The sequence below is a fragment of the Camellia sinensis genome, chromosome 7 (assembly GCF_055761805.1).
Source record: "Camellia sinensis isolate YWXY chromosome 7, ASM5576180v1, whole genome shotgun sequence".
NCBI classification, from domain to species: Eukaryota; Viridiplantae; Streptophyta; class Magnoliopsida; order Ericales; family Theaceae; genus Camellia; species Camellia sinensis.
The window spans coordinates 50,896,100-50,905,403 of NC_138967.1; positions in this window are offsets into that span (position 1 = coordinate 50,896,100).

Consider the following 9,304-nt stretch of genomic DNA (forward strand, 5'->3'; position numbering starts at 1 on the left):
GGGCTTGGTTGTGTCTTGATGCAAGGGGAAAATGTTATAGCTTATGGTTCATGACAATTGAAAATTCATGAGAAGAATTACCCCACCCACGACTTGGAGTTAGCAGCAATAGTGTTTGCCTTGAAAATTTGGAGGCATTATTTGTATGGCAAGAAGTTTGGGGTTTCTCCAATCATAAGAGTCTAAAGTATTTGTTTTCCTAAAAAGACTTGAATTTATGCCAACGGAGGTGGATGGAATTTTTGGAGGATTATGACTTCGAGTTACACTATCATCCGAGAAAGGCCAATGTAGTGGCTAACGCCTTAAGTCGGAAATCAGTGAGTAGTTTGGCAAGTGTGGCCATTAGGGAATGGGTTATGTTGGGTGGTATTGGCAAGTTTGATTTGCACTTGGGTGAGTTCGGTGAGAGTGCAACCTTGTTTACCCTGAGTGTTCAACCTACCTTGATTAGTAAAGTCATAGAGGCACAAAAAGGGGACCGTGAAGTGGAGTTAATTCGTGCTAGAATCTCCAACAAGAAGGAAGAGAAGGGTTTGAACATCCACTCGGATCTGAGTGTATGATTCCTAGACCATTTATTTGTACCAGAATCTTGTAGAGAGGAGGTGCTTCGGGAGTTCCATCACTCACGCCTTGCGGTACATGTAACGCCCTCAAAATAAGACATAAATCAACCATTCATACAATATATAGATATAAAAGAAATGTTATATTTTCATTCATCAGAGTCTACAGTACAAAAGATATTACATGCATTACATTTTCATAAATGATCATCTTAAAACTATAGCATGTAACTCTAATTGATAACAACAAAATAAATGCCCTACGGGCTTACATCTTTTGAAGACTTCGCTTGGTTACAACAAAAAAGAGTCATAAGCTCTTTACAATTACTGCCCCTGGCTTGAAAAGAAAACATATAAACAAAAAAATGACCAAAAATAGAGCCTTCTGCCCCGTTCTCCCAAGCTATGCCGTTGGAGGTGGCATGTCACCTGTACCTGAAAGTGGTTTCCCAAGTAGGGTGAGCCAAAGCCCAGCCGAGATATACTAACACAATGTATAAGATTTAACTAAAATATAAACATTAGATAAATGATCAATACTTAAAAACAAGTGACATCTTTTCACTACCAATCAATAACGACATCAGTATCTCACACCATATTCGTTCATTTATTTGAAATAGCTCATAGATATAATCCCTTGTTATTTAAACAATCCCAAATGAGACTACAACTCATTTATCAACACTTCCGTAGCAACCGTTACACAACACTTCAATTTTCTTGCCATTTTAAGGAATTCTCATCCGAGGGAACCGGCACCCATATATGTATATGATTTCAGGACTTTCACCCTGGACACTCCGGCCAACTTAATTTTCGATGGAGTCCATCCCCTATCTCCTCCTAAACAATGGAGTACATCCTCTATCTCCCCCCAAACAATAATACATATGCAATGTATTTAAATGCGATGTCATATACAACAACCAGCCATATCACATATTCAACAATTAAATCAAACCGTCATATTCAATGGCATAATTCCAATGATTAGTTTTAGTTCACCTAATCCTTATGCTGTTTCTACAACAATCATAGCTATCCTCCACCAATAGCCCAAAATAGATATCTCTAAACAGATAAACAAATCTATCAAACAAATAATTTATCAATTTTCTATAGGTGAGTGATTTATCAAATCTAACTACACCATTTATTTTCACATCTTCCCAATTTCATATTTCCCAAATCAATTTCATGGTTTACTCAAAATAATAATTTAACCCAACCTAGGGAAAATTTCTTCATTTTTTTAAAATATCAACCCATATGTCGAAATTTCACCATTTCAACACTAGAGAACCTCATACACAAAACCCCATAGTTATTTTGTAAATCACTATGAAAGACCCCTCTTTTAAGATCTAAACCCAAACCCTAACTTCACCAAACTCCCTTCAAAGCCACGATTTATACAAAACATCAAATACCTAGGTTAAAAACCACACCATAGTGTAGAATATCCCTACCTCAAAGTTAGGGGAGCAAAGGAAAAGATGGAGACACTTCAACTAGGCCGAAACTACAATATACCCGGGTCAATACGGAGCTCTCAAGGTGCTCTACCTCTTTAATGAAGGGACTAGAGTTGAGAGATGCTTAAATCAAGGTGTATTTATATATATATATATATATAGAGAGAGAGAGAGAGTATTTTAGAGAGAGATGGAGCTGTGCTAGGGTTTTGAGTGAAAAAGGAGCTCAAAAGTGACATAAAATATCTCTGATGCGAACTGATATAGGTGGTCTTCGCTCCAGCGAAGGAGTTGTCGCTCGAGCGATCAGACACAACAAGTGACCTCGCTCGAGCACAAGAAGCGTTGCTCGAGTGCACAATGCAAAGCTTCAGGTCTGCCACAGACGCACACACTCGCTCGAGCGCAAGAAGCTTCACTCGAGCGAAGCACTTAACCCTCCACAGAAACGCTGTGTTTGGGAAAGAAACTTGAGGACTCACAATTCTCGCTCAAGCACAAGAAAGCTCGCTCGAGTGAAGAAGCAAATATACAAGGCTCACTCGAGCGAAGAGTCCAAAATCTGGGCAACAACAATCTAGACCAACTAATAACCAACCTGTTCCAAACACACCTAACAAGTTCCAAAACTAAAATTCAAAGAGCTAGAAAAGGAAAACAAGGCACGGATACAATATACAACTGTGGACTGCCCGAACTCCCTCCACGCGGCCCCCTTTTCAGAGAGGGCACGAATTGGGTTCTAGCTACGACAGTTCGGACTCTTGTCACGGTTCTGAATCTAATCTCACAAAGTGCAATGTAAGACTGATAAATCACCAAAGAGTCCAAATCTGGCAAATCATTTTGGAAAATCGATTTTAATCAAAAAGCGCCAAACATGGACTGCTTTGCTAGATTTCAGAGTCGCCACCTAAATATTTTATTTTGGAAAATTGAGGAAATCCTGACTCGTGCCTAAGGCCACGTGTCCGTCATCACCAAAGTTGCCTCGGCTCGAGAACTTGGGTACGAGAGGGGAAGGTCCTGAAATGAGCACCCCCGATCGCCCGATCAAAGATCGGCCTCTACTAAACATGATATGTTGTTTTTATAAACACATGTGTTCTTATTCTGGTTTATTAGCTAACCTTACTATGTGATGTGCACAACACACAAGTATAGACTAAATCGCTCGATTTGGAACAAAACATCTCATGTTTGTTTTTCAAAAGTGGTTTGAAGATGCTACTCGCAAGTAGGCTAAAACGTAGATTTGCCACCAAACAAGGTGGGCTTAAAACATGATGATTTGCCACTCCAAGTGGGCTTAAAACTCATATTTTGATGAATTGTTCCAATTCAAGTAATGAAGCCTTCATCCACAGGCATTCATGCAATTAATCATTTAAGCAAATAGCCTCATGGCAAGCATGCTGAACATGGCAACACTTACACTCATGCAAGATGCTAAAGCATAAACACTTACAGTGTACTCCGAGCCAAAATAGGAAACTAGTTAGAAATATGCATGATCCTAACTATACAAAGATGCCTAATGCAACACATGCAAAAATGCAACTAAATAGGCTCGGCTATCTAATCATGACACATGAATGCAACACTTCAATAGCATGCGTTGGAACATGTATTCAAGAAAGTGTATTGAAATACAATGCAGTTTGAATAATGCACCGAGCCCGGTGCATGCAAGACAAATCAATGATGCACGCATGCAAGCATAAGGTATGCTAATCGAAATATGCCCTAATCTAACCACTGAAAGCAGGTAAATAAAAAGGAGAAAGACGTGGGGTTGGAAGACATTCACACACGCACGCACACTTATTACAACATATGCCCTCTCGACGGAGGGTCTGAATGAAAGAGAGCTAACTAGCTACGCTAATTAAGCTAACTATTACAAACCAACTAATTAACTAACTATTCTAGTTAACTAATTATTACAACATAAAACTGATTAGTTAAGCACATTAACTAATTAAGTACAAAGCCAATAAATTAACTCGCTAAGTAAAGCAGTTAAAAGGCCTTGAGGGCGAGGGATGCATGCATGCTCAATCGGCTTCCTCTCGAAAATCCGTCGCCTTGCCACCGGTTGCCTTTGTTTGCATTTTCCTTGATTCCCGAACACCGAACCAATCTCCAGGTTGTTTCTACTCCAGAACCAAAATAACTTTGGACCACCTTTGAGCCTGAGAACTGTCGGCCACTTAAGGAGGCTGTAGGCCACTTCCACTAGCCGGTCGACCACTTGCCCGGGCCGGTCGGCCACTTGCTCATGCACACTCCAATTTTGCTGCAAACAGAGTACAACAGGGGCAAAGCAAGGTATTTGCAGGGTGTGTGTGTACAACTACCCTCCTTATCATTTATGAAGCTCAAAGGAGCGTAGTGCTCAACTCCCAAGCCACCAATCACGCATCTCAATGCATGATGGCCAAAGAGTTAAGCTCGCACAATGTTAGTGAATGCACAAACAACACATAGGAGCCTCCACCTCTATCATGTATGATCAAAAGGGTTAGCGACCAAGAAATGCAACACATTTCATCACTTTGAGTATGAAACGTACCACATTCCTCGTGTTTGGATTAACATCCGATCCAAACACAATGTATTGCAAACAACATGCTCATCTTTCAATCCTAAAGTGGCACGCACAAGACTCTATCATGTAGGCAATGCATGCAAGACATGTTAAAGGGCCAAGAGCACTAAAGCAAGTGAAGAACATTACATATGAGGCATGCACTATCAATGTCAAATGGTCAAACCAACTATGGACAGAACTAAGATACTCCAAAACAGTGGCCAAAGCACATTAAAATTTAGGAACAAAAAGCAAGAAATGCATGCTCACTCGTTGGCTCGCAAGCAAGGCACAAAGCTTAACTTTCAAACACATTGAAAGAATGACACATATGGGAGCATGACAGAGGTACAAGCACTAAAATCATATGCCAAATGATGACATATCATGCAAATAATGCCATATCATGCAAATAATGCAAGTATAGCATATTAGGGTCCTTAAGCATTGAAACTAGTGAAGGACACAACATAAGGACCGTGCAATACAATGCTCAAAGGACCAAACCAGCCCTAAACAGACTTCATGCATGCCAAAACAGTGGCCAAAATGAGTTGAAATGATAGCATGAAAGGCAAGAAATGCATGCTCATGCATTGGCTCACAAACAAAGTATAAGGTACAACTCTCAAGTGCTATGAAGAGGTGAAGTGTATGAGAGTGTGACTACACCAAATACACTGAAATTACATGCAATATGGTGCCATATCACACAAACATCACATGCACAACATGTTAAAAGCCCCAAAACTCAAAGCTAGTCAAGGCCCTTTACACTACAACCATATTAAGCAATGTTCAAATGACCTTAACCATTCAAAACAGACCTAAGGCAGGTCAAAACAATAACGAAAACATGCTAGACTCGTGGCATAGATGGCAAGAAAAATATGCTCATTTGATGGCTCACAAACAAGGCATAAGGGCACAACTCTTAAACACATTGAAAGAGTGATAAATATGAGAGTATGACAGAAGTTTATGCTTTGAAATTACATATCAAGTGATGCCATATCACACAAACATCACAAATATAGCATGCTAAGAGCCTCAAAACATATGACTAATGAAGCCAACTATGCCATAGCTATACAAAGCAAGCCATACATGACCAAGGCCACTTGGAACAGAGTTTAAGCATGCTAAATCAAGGCCAAAAGCATGCTGAAATGTAGCCAAAATAAGCTAGAATGGGAAGCCAAATCACCAAGCATGCAAGGCTAATGAGCAAAATTGCACTACAAGTGCAAGAAGCATGCAAGAGGTAACCAAACCAGCCAAAAATAGAGTTATATCATGGCAAATCAGTGGCAAAAACATGCTTAAACCAAGCTTCAAAAGGGTAGAAAAGCATGCTCATTTGATAGGCCATTACCTCATGCAAACAAGAGAAGAGGAAGGGGCACTACCCCCACCTATTTGGGACCTGAAAATCACCTTTCCACCACTGAAATTCCTTTGGAATTCAGTGGTTAAAGGGCCAAAAAGAGATGGTTTCAAAAGCTTTAAAAGATAGCAAGAAGCTTAGCAAGTAAGGCACAAAAGGGGGCGAAACACCCCTAACTCAAACAAGGCCTCAAACAACCATTTTAAATACCTAAAAACAAAGGTTTTTGTAGTTGCAAGCAAGGCCTAAAATAGCATGCAAAGGTGGCCAAATAAGCAATTTGAATAAAGCTTTAAAGAGGATATAGGCCTCACCCTTGAAGAATAGCAAAACCAGCAGCTTTTCTGAGCCAAAACCAGCTTTAAAAAGCTCCAAACAAACCTCAAGAAACCTCAGCTCCAAGGTCGGGTGTTTGGCTAAGAGGGTTGTGTACAAAAATGCAAAGAAAATACACTTCTAAGCACAATATATATATATATATATAGAGAGAGAGAGAGAGATCTAGAGAGAAAGATATTTTGCCTCTGAAAAATCTGAACCCTCAATAAGGGGGAAGCACCTCCCCTTATATAAGTAAAGCAAGGAGAAGCTTGCTTGACAAGCTTAGAGCTTGCTTGAATCCCTCCATACACGTGTATGGAGGATGCATTCAGTGACCAATGGCTTGAACAGCTGGCACCAAAAATATTTTCAAAAACAGAAAAATGGCCGCCGGCCACTTCTACTAGCCTACCGGCCATTTAAAGTGGCCTACAAGAGGAGAAAATGGCCTACAGCTGCCAAAAGTGGCCGACAGGCCCTCCCCTCCCTCCAGGCAAGGGGTAACAAGGTATGGTCCAAAAAAAAACCAAAAAGAAGAGAGCTAAGAGGCCCCAAGACAAGGCACTCAACTGAAAACTCCTGAAACTAGCCTACCGGCCACTACAAGTGGCCTACAAGAGGGAAAAGTAGCCTACAGCTACAAAAAGTGGCCTACAGGTCTCTTTCTCCCTCCAGGCAAAGGCACCAAGGTCCGGTTTAAAAACCAGGCCAAAACATTGAGGGTTTAGAGGCTCAAAGACAAGGCGCACGGCCGAGATCTTTGGGCACTCAAAATGAGTGCAAACATGCATAATCATCGCGCGCACAAACGATGATGTCTGAGTCTTAAGGTCGGTCAAAAATGGGGTGTCTAAAACAACCACATAACCCGAGTCCGGAACACAATGAAGGTCAGGGTAAAACTGGGATCGCTACAGTACATCCGGGAGGCACCAAAATGTATCATGATCTTAGCCGTCAGTTTTGGTGGAGGGGTATGAAGCGGGATGTCGCTTCCTTTGTGTCGAAGTGCCTTACTTGTCAACAAGTGAAGGCTGAACACCAAAGACCAACGGGTTTGTTACAACCGTTACCGATAGCCAAGTGGAAATGGGAGCATGTTACCATGGATTTTGTAGTTAGGCTTCCTAGAACACAGCGGGGCAGTGATGTCGTTTGGGTGATTGTTGATAGGTTGACTAAGTCTACACACCTCATTCCGATGCGCACCGATGACTCAGTTGAACACTTGGCAGAGTTGTACATTAGAGAGATAGTTCGACTTCATGGAGTTCCTGTAACCATTGTATGGGATAGGGATCCTTATTTTACCGCCCGGTTGTGGAAAAGCCTTCAAGAGGCGTTGGGAACTAAGTTGACCTTTAGCACCGCCTACCACCCTCAAACCAATGGCCAATCGGAACGTACCATTCAAATTTTGGAGGACATGCTTAGAGCTTGGGTTCTCAATTTTAAGGGATCTTGGAAGAGGCACTTACCGTTGATTGAGTTTGCCTATAACAACAGTCACCAAGCTAGCATCGAGATGGCTCCGTTTGAGGCCTTGTATGGCCGACCTTGTAGATCACCGGTTTGTTGGGCCGAGGTGGGTGATGCACCGTTGTTGGGCCCATAAATTGTTAGGGAGACAACCAAGAAAGTTTCTCTCATTCGGAAGAGGTTAGCTACGGCCCAAAGCTGACAGAAAAGTTATGCCGATAAGAGGAGACAACCTTTGCCTTTCGAAGTGGGTGACCATGTATTCCTTAAGATCTCACGTAGGCGGGTCTGATGAGTTTCGGTAAGAGTGGTAAGTTGTCTTCAAGGCTTATTGGGCCTTTCGAGATATTAGAGAGAATTGGGGAAGTGGCGTATCGGTTGGCCTTGCCGCCACAACTTTCGGGGGTTCACAATGTGTTTCTTGTGTCTATGCTTAGGAAATATGAACCTGACCCTTCTCATATGCTAGATTGGGTTGATTTGGAGGTAGATGAAGATGCCTTTTACGAGGAGCGACCGGTTCAAATACTAGATACCCGGGAGCAAGTATTGCTGGGCAAAACTATACCATTGATAAAGGTGTTGTGGAGACACCATGGGGTTGAAGAAGCAACGTGGGAACGGGAGGCGGAAGTCCGCTCCAAGTATCCAGATTTGTTTATGAATGCTTAAGTTGTTTTAATTTGTATTATTCCCTAGCGTTGAAGGAAATGTATTAAGATTATAGCCATGTGTTGTAATAAGTATTATTATTTCGAGTGCGAGATAAATATGTATGGCCATTATTGTTGATCTAAATATTTCATGCTTACATGATATCAAGAACCGCGTTGTTAGCCTTGAGACTATACACATGGAAACCACGATGAGACTGGCAAATTTTGATTGAAAATAGATATTGTGATTTGAAGCAACATCTCACATGGTTTCGATCACTTGTTGTCTTTATCTTGTTTGAGTAGTTTGATCTAATTTCGAGGACAAAATTCCCTATGGAGGGGAGGTTGTGATGATCGGTGCATGATTTGCCTCGTTCTTCTTTAGGTTGTATCAGGTGCGTGTTGTTGAAAAACTCCTTCTTAAAACCTTCGTATTGTATTTAGTTTGATCACGAGTACTTCATTTATTCCGGAGGGTACGAGGTCAAGTTCGGAGTGTCGGGAGTGAAGTTGGAAATTTTTTGGGCTAGAGGACCAGAGCCACACGTGCAGAGAGGGGGCTACACGTGCAGAAAACATGGGGAATGGCTGAGTGCATACTGAAATAAAAGCACTTGAGGTAGCAGGTGCGGGAAAGGGAGGGCTGCACGTGCGGGGAAGAAGGCCGCACGTGTGAGCATGCGTGCCGCACATGCGGTGGTAGGTGAGTCCGAATTTTCTGCTTTTTCTTCTCTTTGGACTGGTTGTATCTCACTTTTGTTGCGTCTCTCTCTCTCTCTAAAAAATCTTTTCTCCCCATTTTCTCTACATTTCCT